We start from the raw sequence: 14,474 nt of genomic DNA, 5'->3' as shown, positions 1-14,474 counted from the left end.
ATTAAAGTGTTTACTAATGCCATTAATGAAAATGAGGTTGTAATAAATGGAGATGCTTGTGACATGGATCATTGTGCTAATGATCAATATCCACAGGTTCGCACAAGTTACAGCTCTTACAAAAGAAAATTAGCTAATGCCGATTACAATTTATCAAGGTGCCATTGCTAGCTAGTGTGCTGTAAATGCATTAATAATAGCTTACAACAGTTTAGAATGTAAAAAGGTCCAAATAGCCAATTTTGCAAATGGGATGCTAATTTGGAATTTAAAGAAGTATGCAAATCATTGAGACATGTGAAAGAGCAGTGTGAGGTGAATAGTTTACGCATATTTTTTCTTTCCATTAGTCAACTGACACCAGTTTTTTCTCAGAATTATTTTGTCAGAGAAAGTCAGATTCTGGAAGTTTGGAGGTTTATTCAAAGCTAAATGTATACTGATAATTAGGAATCAGTTCAGTTCAGTCGTTCAGTAGTGTCCAACTCTTTGCTACCCCATGAATTGCAACACGCCAGGCCTCCCTGTCCATCACCAAAGATATATCTAAAAAAAAAAAAAAACAACAACAACCTGATGTTAAAAGTAAATATATTTTCTAATGGAATTCCTTAGAAATCAGGCTTGTTAAGCCATTGCTTTATGAGACAAAGCATAAGCATTTATGAAATCTTGAAATATCATGAAATCCACTTAACTCATTCTAGTAAATAAACCTGCATAACACTCCTGCAAAGATAGACGATGTAAGTTGAATATTCTTTGTCCCCTGCTTGTCTTCTTAGTGTTCCCATAGATTAAATCCTTAGAATGAGTCTATTTTCATCCTCAAGTGGTTTCTATTTTCTAGTTAGACTCTGACTTGCCATCAGATTCTTCCCATCAAGAGTAGTTTCAGAGAACAAGTGACGCATACTGGGATTTTTGCATTGGTTACTCACAATGTATAGAGAGCACAAGATGGTCTCCTTGACTGAGAAAAAGGCATGGACACATGCCTCAGTCTCTCGCAGTGCTTACGTCGCTGATGCGTTTCTCACCATCCTTCAGTCTCTGCTGGATTATCCTGAGATGTCCTATAACAGGTTGACAAGGAAAGATAGGTCAAACTTGGTTTACAATTGGTGCCCATGGTTTTTTAGCATCAGACAGAAAAGCACTGCTGCAGTTGGATCCATTCAGAGTGTGGCTCTGAAGAAAGGAAATTCTTCTACAGGGAAGGATTTCAGGCAGTATACCTTATTTTGGAGGGAAGATAACCGGAGGTATACACCAACACTGATTAACTAGCAGAGGTTTGGTGTGTGCATCAGGACTTGAGAAAAATATGATTGTTAGAAAAATATGATTGTTAGAAAAACATGATTGTTAGGTGGGAGGAGCTTGTTTCAGCTAGGAAAAGGCAAAATGATAAGATACCAAAGGAGGAACTTCCCAGGTCATTAGGTGCCCAATATGCTCCTGGAGATCAGTGGAAAAATAACTCCAGAAAGAATGAAAGGATGGAACCAAAGCAAAAACAATACCCAATTGTGGATGTGACTGGTGATAGAAGCAAGATCCGATGCTGTAAAGAACAATATTGCATAGGAACCTGGAATATCAGGTCCATGAATCAAGGCAAATTGGAAGTGGTCAAACAAGAGATGGCAAGGGTGAACGTCAACATTCTAAGAATCAGCGAACTAAAATGGACTGAAATGGGTGAACTTAACTCAGATGACCATTACATCTACTACTGTGGGCAAGAATCCATCAGAAGAAAAGGAGTAGCCATCATGGTCAACAAAAGAGTCCGAAATGTAGTTTTTGGATGCAATCTCAAAAACGACAGAATGATCTCTGTTCGTCTCCAAGGCAAACCATTCAATATCACAGTTATCCGAGTCTATGCCCCCACCAGTAATGCTGAAGAAACTGAAGTTGAACGGTTTTATGAAGACCTACAAGATCTTTTAGAACTAACACCCAAAGAAGATGTCCTTTTCATTATAGGGGACTGGAATGCAAAAGGACGAAGTCAGGAAACACCTGGAGTAACAGGCACATTTGGCCTTGGAATGCAGAATGAAGCAGGGCAAATAGAGTTTTGCCAACAGAACGCAATGGTCATAGCAAACACCCTCTTCCAACAACACAAGAGAAGACTCTACATATGGACATCACCAGATGGTCAACAATGAAATCAGATTGATTATATTCTTTGCAGCCAAAGATGGAGAAGCTCTATACAGTCAACAAAAACAAGACTGGGAGCTGACTGTGGCTCAGGTCATGAACTACTTATTACCAAATTCAGACTTAAATTGAGGAAAGTAGGGAAAACCGCTAGACCATTCAGGTATGACCTAAATCAAATCCCTTATGATTATACAGTGGAAGTGAGAAATAGAAGGGTCTAGATCTGATAGATAGAGTGCCTGATGAACTATGGAATGAGGTTTGTGACATTGTACAGGAGAAAGGGATCAAGACCATCCCCATGGAAAAGAAATGCAAAAAAGCAAAATGGCTGTCTGAGGAAGCCTTACAAATAGCTGTGAAAAGAAGAGAGGCGAAAAGCAAAGGAGAAAAGGAAAGATACAAGCATCTGAATGCAGAGTTCCAAAGAATAGCAAGAAGAGATAAGAAAGCCTTCTTCAGTGATCAATGCAAAGAAATAGAGGAAAACAGTAGAATGGGAAAGACTAGAGATCTCTTCAAGAAAATTAGAGATATCAAGGGAACATTTCATGCAAAGATGGGCTCGATAAAGGACAGAAATTGTCTGGACCTAACAGAAGCAGAAGATATTAAGAAGAAGTGGCAAGAATACATGGAAGAACTGTACAAAAAAGATCTTCACAACCCAGATAATCATGATGATGTGATCACTAATCTAGAGCCAGGCATCTTGGAATATGAAGTCAAGTGGGCCTTAGAAAGCATCACTATGAACAAAGCTAGTGGAGGTGATGGAATTCCAGTTGAGCTGTTTCAAATCCTGAAAGATGATGCTGTGAAAGTGCTGCACTCAATATGCCAGCAAGTTTGGAAAACTCAGCAGTGGCCGCATGACTGGAAAAGGTCAGTTTTCATTCCAATTCCAAAGAAAGGCAATGCAAAAGAACGCTCAAACTACTGCACAATTGCACTCATCTCACATGCTAGTAAAGTAATGCTCAAAATTCTCCAAGCCAGACTTCAGCAATACGTGAACCGTGAACTCCCTGATGTTCAAGCTGGTTTTAGAAAATGCATAGAAACCAGAGATCAAATTGCCAACACCTGCTGGATCATGGAAAAAGCAAGAGAGTTCCAGAAAAACATCTATTTCTGCTTTATTGACTATGCCAAAGCCTTTGACTGTGTGGATCACAATAAACTCTGGAAAATTCTGAAAGAGATGGCAATACCAGACCACCTAACCTGCCTCTTGAGAAATCTGTATGCAGGTCAGGAAGCAACAGTTAGAACTGTTCATGGAACAACAGACTGGTTCCAAATAGGAAAAGGAGTACGTCAAGGCTGTATATTGTCACCCTGCTTCTTTAACTTATATGCAGAGTACATCATGAGAAATGCTGGACTGGAAGAAACACAAGCTGGAATCAAAATTGCCAGGAGAAATATCAATCACCTCAGATATGCAGATGACACCACCCTTATAACAGAAAGTGAAGAGGAACTCAAAAGCCTCTTGATGAAAGTGAAAAAGGAGAGTGAAAAAGTTGGCTTAAAGCTCAACATTCAGAAAACGAAGATCATGGCATCTGGTCCCATCACTTCATGGGAAATTGATGGGGAAACAATAGAAACAGTGTCAGATTTTTTTTTGGGGGGTGGGTTCCAAAATAACTGCAGATGGTGATTGCAGCCATGCAATTAAAAGACACTTACTCCTTGGAAGAAAAGTTATGACCAACCTAGATAGTGTATTCAAAAGCAGAGACATTACTTTGCCGACTAAGGTCCATCTAGTCAAAGCTATGGTTTTTTTAAAGAAGTCTGAGTGCCGAAGAATTGATGCGTTTGAACTGTGGTGTTGGAGAAGACTCTTGAGGGTCCCTTGGACTGCAAGGAGATCCAACAAGTCCATTCTGAAGGAGATCCACCCTGGTATTTCTTTGGAAGGAATGATGCTAAAGCTGAAGCTCCAGTACTTTGGCCACCTCATGCGAAGAGTTGACTCATTGGAAAATACTCTGATGCTGGGAGATATTGGGGGCAGGAGAAAGGGACGACCCAGGATGAGATGGCTGGATGGCATCACAGACTCAAAGGACGTGAGTCTGAGTGAATTTGGGGAGTTGGTGATGGACAGGGAGCCCTGGCGTGCTGCGATTCATGGGGTCGCAAAGAGTCGGACACAACTGAGAGGCTGAACTTAACTGAACTGAAAATTTTCCGTGTTGGCTTTTCTTTGTAATCCATGGCTGATGATAGGAGAGGCCATGACATAATTAGGCTCAGTAAAAGTAGCAAGAACCATAGAACTTGAAACCTATAGAGGCTGGGAGTCAGTGCTTTCTTGACTGAAGCTTTGTCAACACAACTATTGGTGAGAAGGAAAGGATCAGAGTGCCAGTCAAGAGATCTGGATCACAGAGAGTTACAGAGATGACTGATGGAACCTGGTAGTCAAGAGAAAAAGAGATGGTCAGCCAGCAAGAATACACCTCAGCTTGTTCTACAGAAAGATGTCAATGATGGAGGATTAGGAGCTTGAGTGAGGTCATCCCAATAAAGTGTCCCATCTGTTTCCCACTTTCCTTTCATGAGATAATTTTCACACTTGGGACCCACTGAAGGGAGAGGAAACCTCATCTCCAAATAGAAAGAAATCTGTAATACCATAATAACTATAAATAATAATTCCATCAGTCCTTCCCCAAGGGTATCTGTGGCTGTTAACTTGAGTAAATATACACTGGGGAAAGAGGAATGCCCAGACTTCTCAAGGACCATTAGACACAGGTACAAGTTGATATCCAGAGAACCAAAGTGTCATCATTGCCTCCTGTTATAATGCAGGCATGTGATTCCAGCTAATAGATGAAATCCTAGCCCATGTTAAGCTTACAGAGTGTTCATTTAAGTTTGCACGCCCACTTGGTAGTATTTACGCAGGCTCAGAATGTGTAATTGGGATTGATATACTTGGTACCTGGGGTAACCCTGTGTTGTGGGATACGGGGCTATGAGGCTAGAAACCTCTGAAATGTCTGAAACTGTCCCCCTTCCCTACATAAGAAAATTAAAAATAATATTGTAGGGGGAAGAATGGAGGGTATTGTGCTATGTTTAAATCTCTAAAGGATGCAAAGATTATAGTCCCCATCATACCTCCAAATATATTGGTGTTTAAAACATCATTCTGGTACCTGTAAAATCAGATGGGTCTTAGAGAACCAAAGTAGGCTACTACATGCTCCATGAAACAGTAGCCCAGTTTTAATATGTAGGAGAGTTTGACAATATTTTTTTCAAAATATTTGCAACTATCTTTAATAAGCTTTGCTGATAGACACATATATACATACGCATGCATGTATAAGTTTTCTTTGTTCACTCTACAATGTTTTGTTTGTTAAGCCTTGTTAATTCATACATACATAATACACACACAAATATACATATGTACATGCATGTAATAGATTTATTTTCTTAGTTCACTTTGTAGCGTGAAGAGAAGAGTATCCTCTGCTTAGATCAGTGTGCCTCAGGATACTTCAGGATGTATTCATCTTGCTAGATAGCTTTGCTTCCAAATTATAGCTCCCTTTTCATAGACTCAGATAATTTTTAATTGTCCTAATCTGTGTTGAATTCAGATATGCTAGTGCTAGTGATAATATGCTTTGCATAAATTTTGCCATTGGACGCAATTGAATAAACTTAGAAGAATTTAAAAAATTGTAGTTGGAAATCAAAAGAATTCAAGATGGCATAAGGAGTAAAGTTGTGACACAATAGCAAGATTGGTGGGAGAAATATCAGTAACCTCAGATATGCAGATGACACCACCCTTATTGCAGAAAGCCTTGAGGAGCGAAAGAGCCTCTTGATGAAAGTGAAAGAGCAAAGTGAAAAACCTAGCTTAACCGTCAACATTCAAACAATGAAGATCATGGTACCAGGCCCGATGACTTCATGGCAAATGGATGGGGAAACAGTAGAAACAGTGACAGACTTTATTTCCTTGGGCTCCAAAATCATTGCAGATGGTGACAGCAGCCATGAAATTAAAAGATGCTGGCTCCTTGGAGGAAAAGTTATGACCAACCTAGACAGCATATTGAAAAGGAGAGATACTATTTTGCTGACAAAGTTCTGTCCAGTCAAAGTTATGTTTTTTCCAATATTCATGTATTCATGGGAAAGTTGGACCATAAAGAAAACTGAATGCTGAAGAATTGATGCTTTTAACTGTGATGTTGGAGAAGATTCTTGAGAGTCTCTTGGACTGCAGGATCAAACCAACCAGTCAATCCTAAAGGAAATCAGTCCTGAATATTTTCTGGAAGGACTGATGCTGAAGCTTAAGCTCAAGTACTTTGGCCACCTGATGATAAGAACTGACTCATTAGAAAAGACCCTGATACTGGGAAAGATTGAAGGCAGAAGGAGATGGGGACGACAGAGGATGAAATGGTTGGATGGCATCACCGAGTAGATGGACATGAGTTTGAGCAAGTTTCGGGAATTTGTGAAGGACAGGGAAACCTGGCATGCTGCAGTCCATGGGATCGCAAAGAGTTGGACATGACTGAGCACCTGAACAGAACTGAAACAAGGATCACTTTAAGTGAGGGATTAATATAATGAGAATCATATTTCATTTTCAAATGGCAGCTTGGCAACTGAGAGCTTTCAGAGAAATCTAGCTTAAAAAGAGTCAGTTTAGATGGATTCAGGATGAATTGCACAGGTGTGCATTCTCAGGGCAAAAAGAAAACCTCAAATTGAAACACATAATTGAAGAATACTAAATTATATAGTTAAGTTTATCAGAAATAAAACTGAGCATAAATATTTGCCATCAGCTTATATTTTCATTGTGAGTTATTTTTATTCTATTTGTGCTAACAGTAAAAATGTTGGAATAGGGAGGTAGGTTCGAGGGTCTGGACATATGTATACCTATGGCTGATTCATGTTAATGAATAGCAGAAACAAACACAATATTATAAACCAATTATCCTACAATTAAAAATAAATTAAAAAGTTTGGACAAAGATAATTTATCACTGAAACAGATGTCTTTTCTGTATAACTTCAGAAAAAAAATTTTCATTACACAATATATATGCAGCTGTAAAGACATCAACCTTTTCCTCTGCAACTGAGTTTTCACTGCTTTATATTGACCACTCTTTCATGAAAAGTGAAGAATTCATATGACTTACTTTAGTGGGGGAACTTGATAAAAATTTGTCGTAGCCTATCCACCATGTCTTTTCAGTGCTAGTATAAAGGAACTTGGGAGGAACAAGGATAGATTTGATCGACAGTAATTTAAAAAATTTGGCAGATCCTTTCCTAAAAATTAAAAAGTATAAAATTGGACAGAATGGTTGAAAACAACCATAATGTGTTCCCTGAAAAACGATGAAACAAACAAACTGAGAGGCATACATTTATAAAAACAGAATCCCAGGGATGGGGAAGCCTGGTGGGCAGCCATCTATGGGGTCGCACAGAGTTGGACACGACTGAAGCGACTTAACAGCAGCAACAGCCAACAGTTTTAGTAAGAGTAGCAAAGTCTACGACATTCTTTCCTGATACTGGTCTAATCAAGTCCACCCAACTTTTGGCAGCAAGCATGGTAGTGTTACCTGGGTGGCCTCTGGCCATGAGAATCAGTCTTGCTGCGAGAAGGGGTGGGTTCCCTTTGGACCAATATAATTGAAAACTCACATGGGTGACATTATTAGTAAAATTTACTAACTCATAGGAAAGGAGATGAAGTTTATACATCTGTCAGCCAGAAGTCACAGTCATAGTTGGGGCAAGCTACAGAACTGCCAGAAATTTAGTGAGCAGAGCTTAGAATGATAGGTCCACACATAAGTCATCCAAACCTGTCTGACTGATAGAAACCTACTCACATGCAAAGGGAGAACTGAGAAAGCCTGGTGTACAGCTGAAGCCATGGAAGACAGAAAAATGGCTGGGATTTGACTGAGATTCCCCATAGACGTATACACACAGGACTTGAGTTTTGGGGGTATAGTGTGTGCACGCCCAAATCAGTAGCTGACCACTAAAATATGAAGTGGAATAAATAATGCAAAATAAATGTCCAATGTTAAGGGGAAAACAGCAACAAAAACTGATCTTCAGTTCAGTTCAGTCACTCAGTCATGTCCGACTCTTTGCAACCCCATGAATCGCAGCACGCCAGGTCTCCCTGTCCATCACCAACTCCCGGAGTTCACTCAGACTCACGTCCGTCGAGTCAGTGATGCCATCCAGCCATCTCATCCTCTGTTGTCCCCTTCTCCTCCTGCCCCCAATCTCTCCCAGTATCAGAGTCTTTTCCAATGAGTCAACTCTTCACATGAGGTGGCCAAAGTACTGGAGTTTCAGCTTTAGCATCAGTCCTTCCAAAGAATTCCCAGGACTGATCTCCTTTAGAATGCACTGGTTGGATCTCCTTGCAGTCCAAGGGACCCTCAAGAGTCTTCTCCAACACCACAGTTCAAAAGCATCAGTTCTTCAGTGCTCAGCTTTCTCCACAGTCCAACTCTCACATCCATACATGACCAATGGATAAAACCATAGCCTTGACTAGACAGACCTTTGCTGGCAAAGTAATGTCTCTGCTTTTCAACATGCTATCTAGGTTGGTCATAACTTCACTTCCAAGGAGTTAACATCTTTTAATTTCATGGCTTCAATTACCATCTGCAGTGATTTTGGAGCCCCCCAAAATAAAGTCTGACACTGTTTCCACTGTTTCCCCATCTATTTGCCATGAAGTGATGGGACCAGATGCCATGATCTTCATTTTCTGAATGTTGAGCTTTAAACCAACTTTTTCACTCTCCTCATTTACTTTCTTCAAGAGGCTTTTTAGTTCCTCTTCATTTTCTGCCATACGGGTGGTATCATCTGCATATCTGAGGTTATTGATATTTCTCCCGGCAATCTTGATTCCAGCTTGTGCTTCTTTCAGCCCAGCGTTTCTGATGATGTACTCTGCATAGAAGTTAAATAAGCAGGGTGACAATATACAGCCTTGACGTACTCCTTTTCCTGTTTGAAACCAGTCTATTGTTCCATGTCCAGTTCTAACTGTTGCTTACTGACCTGCATATAAGTTAGCTGAATATTGGATTGAGCAGAAAGGGCATCAAAGCAATTGTTAGAAATATAGTTAAGTATTGAATAACACAATGCTTCAAAAATTAAAGATATATTTGTAATGATTTAATAAATAGGAAAGGAGAAGTAAAAATAAAAAATGGATATTCTATAGTTGAATAGTGTAATTCTAGAGTTGAAAAATTTGGTAGATTAATTCAATGGTGGATGCATGATAGCAGAAAAATTGTAATGAATAAATAGGAAGATAGAGCAGTAAAAATTCTTCAGTTTGAAGAATAAAGAGTAAAATAATTGAAGAAAAAGAGACACAAGTGGATAGAAACACTAGTTTTTTGTTTTTTGTTTTTTTTTTTAGCTTAGAATAAATCTGAGGGTCATTCCTCACATTCCTCCAGGGTTCAGAAGAGGAACTGGGCCCCTTCATAATATTATTTATTGGCTGCCTTCCCTTCACTAATTCACTTCTTCAATCACTTAGTGGGGGTTTCCCATTCACCTACTGGTGTACAACTAATTGTTCTCAAATACTTTGTAAGCTTTTAGAAGATTTCAAACCACCTAACAGTATATAAAACAACCTATAATTATTTAAATTATTTGCCTACTTATTTATTGTCTGCAGTTTTCTACCGGAATATAAGCTGCATGATGGAAAATATTTTGTTTCTCTGAATTCATGCTTTCTCCCAAGCCATCATAGTAAATGCTTCACTAAATTCTTGTTGAATCAGTGAGTGAACATATAGTAAATATCTACTTTTATTTTTAATGTGCTTTCTATGATTATTGTCTGTCCTCTAGTCTTTTTTTGTTTTGTTATGTTTTGTTTTGTTGTTAAAATGAGGAAAGACACAATTTATATTGAACTGATAGATGGCCTGTGTTAAAGCATCAACCACTCACTGGCCTTTGCCTCCATTAGCTTTTCAAGGTTCCTTTCAATTCCTCACACCAAACCTTTTATTACAGAGTTAGAGGATTCTCTTACAGAATAATCCCTGGTAAAGATTTTTCAACCCCAGTTTAAAAATCACAGCTTGGTGAGCTACAGAGGAAATTGTTTTCCTCTGAAGGCTACACAGCATTTGTGAAAAATACCATTTTATCTCATTAAAGGCTGATCATCTCTACACAGTAAAAGTTGTGCATCTAAAATTCGTGGTCTGTTTTGTAAATGGCAGAACTATAGGGATGGAGAACAGAATATCATTTGCTGGCTGAGAGTGGGCTCAGGGGTGACTACAAAGGAACAATTTATGGGGACTTTTTTGTCTTCACTCAATAATATTTTATGCACTTGTGAGAATTCGTATAGCTATACATCAAAATAAGTTAATTTTACTTTGTTTGCATTAAAATATTATGGTCTATAATATTTTATCACTCAATGTTGAAGTCTCCAAATGCATTTGAAACAAAAAAAAAATGGAAATTTGTAACTAAGGTCAACTTAATGAAATTTATCAGATTTAGAAAATAGCCAAAAACCTTTTTACATAGTAAAAAGCATTTTGAATACCTTCTGTATTTAGTGCCATCATCAATATGTCTTTTTAACTGGACTGAATATATTTTCCCTTAAGTTATTTTGGTCCCTTGCCTCTCACCATACCTGTAACCTTATTGAAGGTTACAGGTTTGCAACAGTTAAACAATTCTAACAGTTCTAACAGCTGTAGAGTATTCTGCTTTTTCTCAGCTTTATTTCCCTTCTAAGAGCGACTGTTTTTCCTAATTTTATCCCAGGAGATTAGAAGATTAATATTAGAAACCTGAGTGATTTATGCATGTCTCTTTGTCTCTGTCTCTCTTATCTTTCTCTGCCTCTGTTTATGTCTTTCATTTTCCTCAGACTTATAAAGACCAAAACAATCACATGGGGGCTTCCCAGGTGGCGCCAGTAGAAAAGAATCCACTGGCCAAAGCAGGAGACACAGTAGATGCGGGTTCGATCCCTGGGTTGAGAAAATCCCTGGAGTAAGAACTGGCAACCCACTCCGGTATTCCCGCCTGCAAAATTCCATGGACAGAGAAACCTGGCAGGCTAAAGTCCATGGGGTTGTGAAGAGTCAGACATGACTGAGCGCGCATGAGCAAACACATGCACACACAATAAACAATCATAGAATTCTCTAGGTATCATTTCAAGCAAAACTCAGGGAAATTCACTTTAAACACCCCTCGCCCCCCAAAAAGCACTGTTAAGCTAAGATCTGCTTATAAGTACCTTATAGTTTTTTTTTTTAATTTTTTGTTGTCTATTTCATTTATTTGTAATTGGACAATTGCTTCATACTGTTGTATTAGTTTCTGCTGTACAACAATATGAATCAGCTATAAATATACATATATTCCCTCACTCTGAGCCTCCCTCCCACCCTCACCTTATAGTTTTTAAATGGAATTATAGTAGATCCCAAAGGGACATGTTGGTGTTTAGCTGTTAAAACCTATAAGGATTACAGTTTCATTTATACTGTCACCCATGGAATGACTTCTAATAAGGGAGATCATAAAAGCGTAAACCTTTAGATCTGAGCCTTTTTTCACTTTATATTTCAATGATAATCTTTTTTTTTTTTTTTTTTTGCTAGTGACAGGATTTCCATAAACCTAGTGTTGTCTAACAACAGATGTAAATTACTTTGGACAAAAACTGCTGAAAAATGTTTCAAAGATGCAGTATATTCAGGTTTACATAGATTGTTTCATGATAAAAATTTTTCAATTAATTCTAAATTAATCAATAGTGATTCAGTTATCTAATGCTGTGTAAAAAACTGTCTCACAATTTAGTGATTAACATCAGTACTATGATTTCTCATGACTGTATGACTTGGCTGGACAGAGTTTTGCTGGTTTCACCCAACTGAACTCATGCGACTGTGTCCAGATGAAGAATCACTGGGATAAATCAGTTCAGTTCAGTTCAGTCGCTCAGTCGTGCCTGACTCTGCGACCCTGTGAATCGCAGCACGCCAGGCCTCCCTGATCATCACCAACTCCCAGAGTTCACTCAGACTCATGTCCATCGAGTCAGTGATGCCATCCAGCCATCTCATCCTCTGTCGTCCCCTTCTCCTCCTGCTCCCAATCCCTCCCAGCATCAGTCTTTTCCAATGAGTCAACACTTCGCATGAGGTGGTCAAAGTACTGGAGTTTCAGCTTTAGCATCAGTCCTTCCAAAGAAATCCCAGGGCTGATCTCCTTCAGAATGGACTGGTTGGATCTCCTTGCAGTCCAAGGGACCCTCAAGAGTCTTTTCCAACACCACAGTTCAAAAGCATCAGTTCTTTGGTGCTCAGCCTTCTTCACAGTCCAACTCTCACATCCATACACGACCACTGGAAAAACCATAGCCTTGACTAGATAGACCTTTGTTGGCAAAGTAATGTCTCTGCTTTTGAATATGCTATCTGGGTTGGTCATAACTTTTCTTCCAAGAAGTAGGCGTCTTTTAATTTCATGGCTGCAGTCACCATCTGCAGTGATTTTGGAGCCCCCCCAAAATAAAATCTGACACTGGATAAATGGTCCCTCACAATTTTGACATTGGTGTCGAGTATCCTCTGAGACACCTTCAGTTCCCCATGAGGGCTTTCATCCTTAAATGGCAGTCTCGGGTCAGCATTCAAAGAAAGTAGAAAGGAAAGCCATTATACCTCCTGAAGACTAAGCTTTGCACTTTGCACAAGGTTGTTTTTTTTTTGTTGTTTGTCTTTTTTTTTTTTTTTTTTTTTTTTTTCTGAAACACTCTGGGCAAGCAAGTCGTAAGTCCATTGTAGTAAAACAAGTAGGACCAGTTGACTCCTCTGCTTGAAGGAAGTTGCTACACAATATAATTTGGCCATGCTTTCAATCAGATGACCTTAGCATACCTCGTTAATATGAACTCAGAACCTCAGAGTGTCACCCGTTCTAATTATATGAAGGATAATCTTTCACATCTTCTGAGTCATTGTTATTGGTCACCTACTCATGTGTATTCCCAGAATTTTGTTTGATCATGCTATGCCTCTACATAACCCATTTGATTAAATCATCACATGTGTTTCAGGTATTAATACTTTTAAATACATTATTGCATACTCTGGCTCACACTGCCACTACTCTTTACTGTTTTACTTAAATGTTATTTGGTGTCAGACTATTGACATGAAAAGTATACTAATGGCCCTGGGAGACAATATTATATTATCCCTATTTGACAGTTGAAGAAACTGAGGATTGGAGATGTTAAGGAGCATTTCATATTGGCATACACGGGATTCTTTCTGTCCTCCAAGTTTGCACTTCACAAAAAAGATGATAATATACTGCCACACCATAAGTAAGAATATTGTTCTCGCAAAATGATCTATCATTACTTTTCAGTTTCATAGTCAAAACCACTGTAACTACAAGCCTAATCTTAATGTTGATGACTCACTTTATTTTAATCACGTACTCATTACTATAGAAAACTATCCTTTACATAATAGGTTCTGGGACCAGAATCTGGCTAATTCCTTGAGACCATTGGTTTTTCCAGTGGGGTGGCTAAGAGGAGTACATCGTGTGAGTAGTCTCTAAAAACCATGCCAAGCAGAGGCAAAGTCAAAAGACTCCAACCTAGAAGTCATAGAGTGGAGGCTTTCAGGGCAGGGCTGAAACCAGAGAACCCAAGGGAAACCAAAGCAAGAGCCAAAGGCCCATGAAGATGGGAATAAATGAAAAAAGTATGAAGAAGATCTAGGTATTAAGGTCGTTTATGGAAATCCTAAAAAAACACAGATATTTAAACCAGAGATTGAGTCACAGCATGAAGCAAGATGCACTAGTGGTTTCTGAAGAAATTTAAATATCTTTGTACATGAAGCTGAAATTAAAAGATGCTTGGCACCTTGGAAGAAAAGCTGTGACCAACCTAGACAGCATATTAAAAAGCAGAGACATTACTTTGCTGACAAAGTTCCATCTAGTCAAAGCTATGGTTTTTCCAGTAGTCATGCATGGATGTGAGAGTTGGACTATAAAGAAATCTGAGTGCTGAAGGATTGATGCTTTTGAGCTGTGGTGTTGGAGAAAACTCTTGAGAGTCCCTTGGACTGCAAGGAGATCCAACCAGTGAATCCTAAAGGAAATCAGTCCTGAATATTCATTGGAAGGACTGATACTGA

Source organism: Capra hircus, chromosome 4, assembly GCF_001704415.2.
Source record: "Capra hircus breed San Clemente chromosome 4, ASM170441v1, whole genome shotgun sequence".
Taxonomy (NCBI): domain Eukaryota; kingdom Metazoa; phylum Chordata; class Mammalia; order Artiodactyla; family Bovidae; genus Capra; species Capra hircus.
This window is presented reverse-complemented; position numbering follows the sequence as displayed.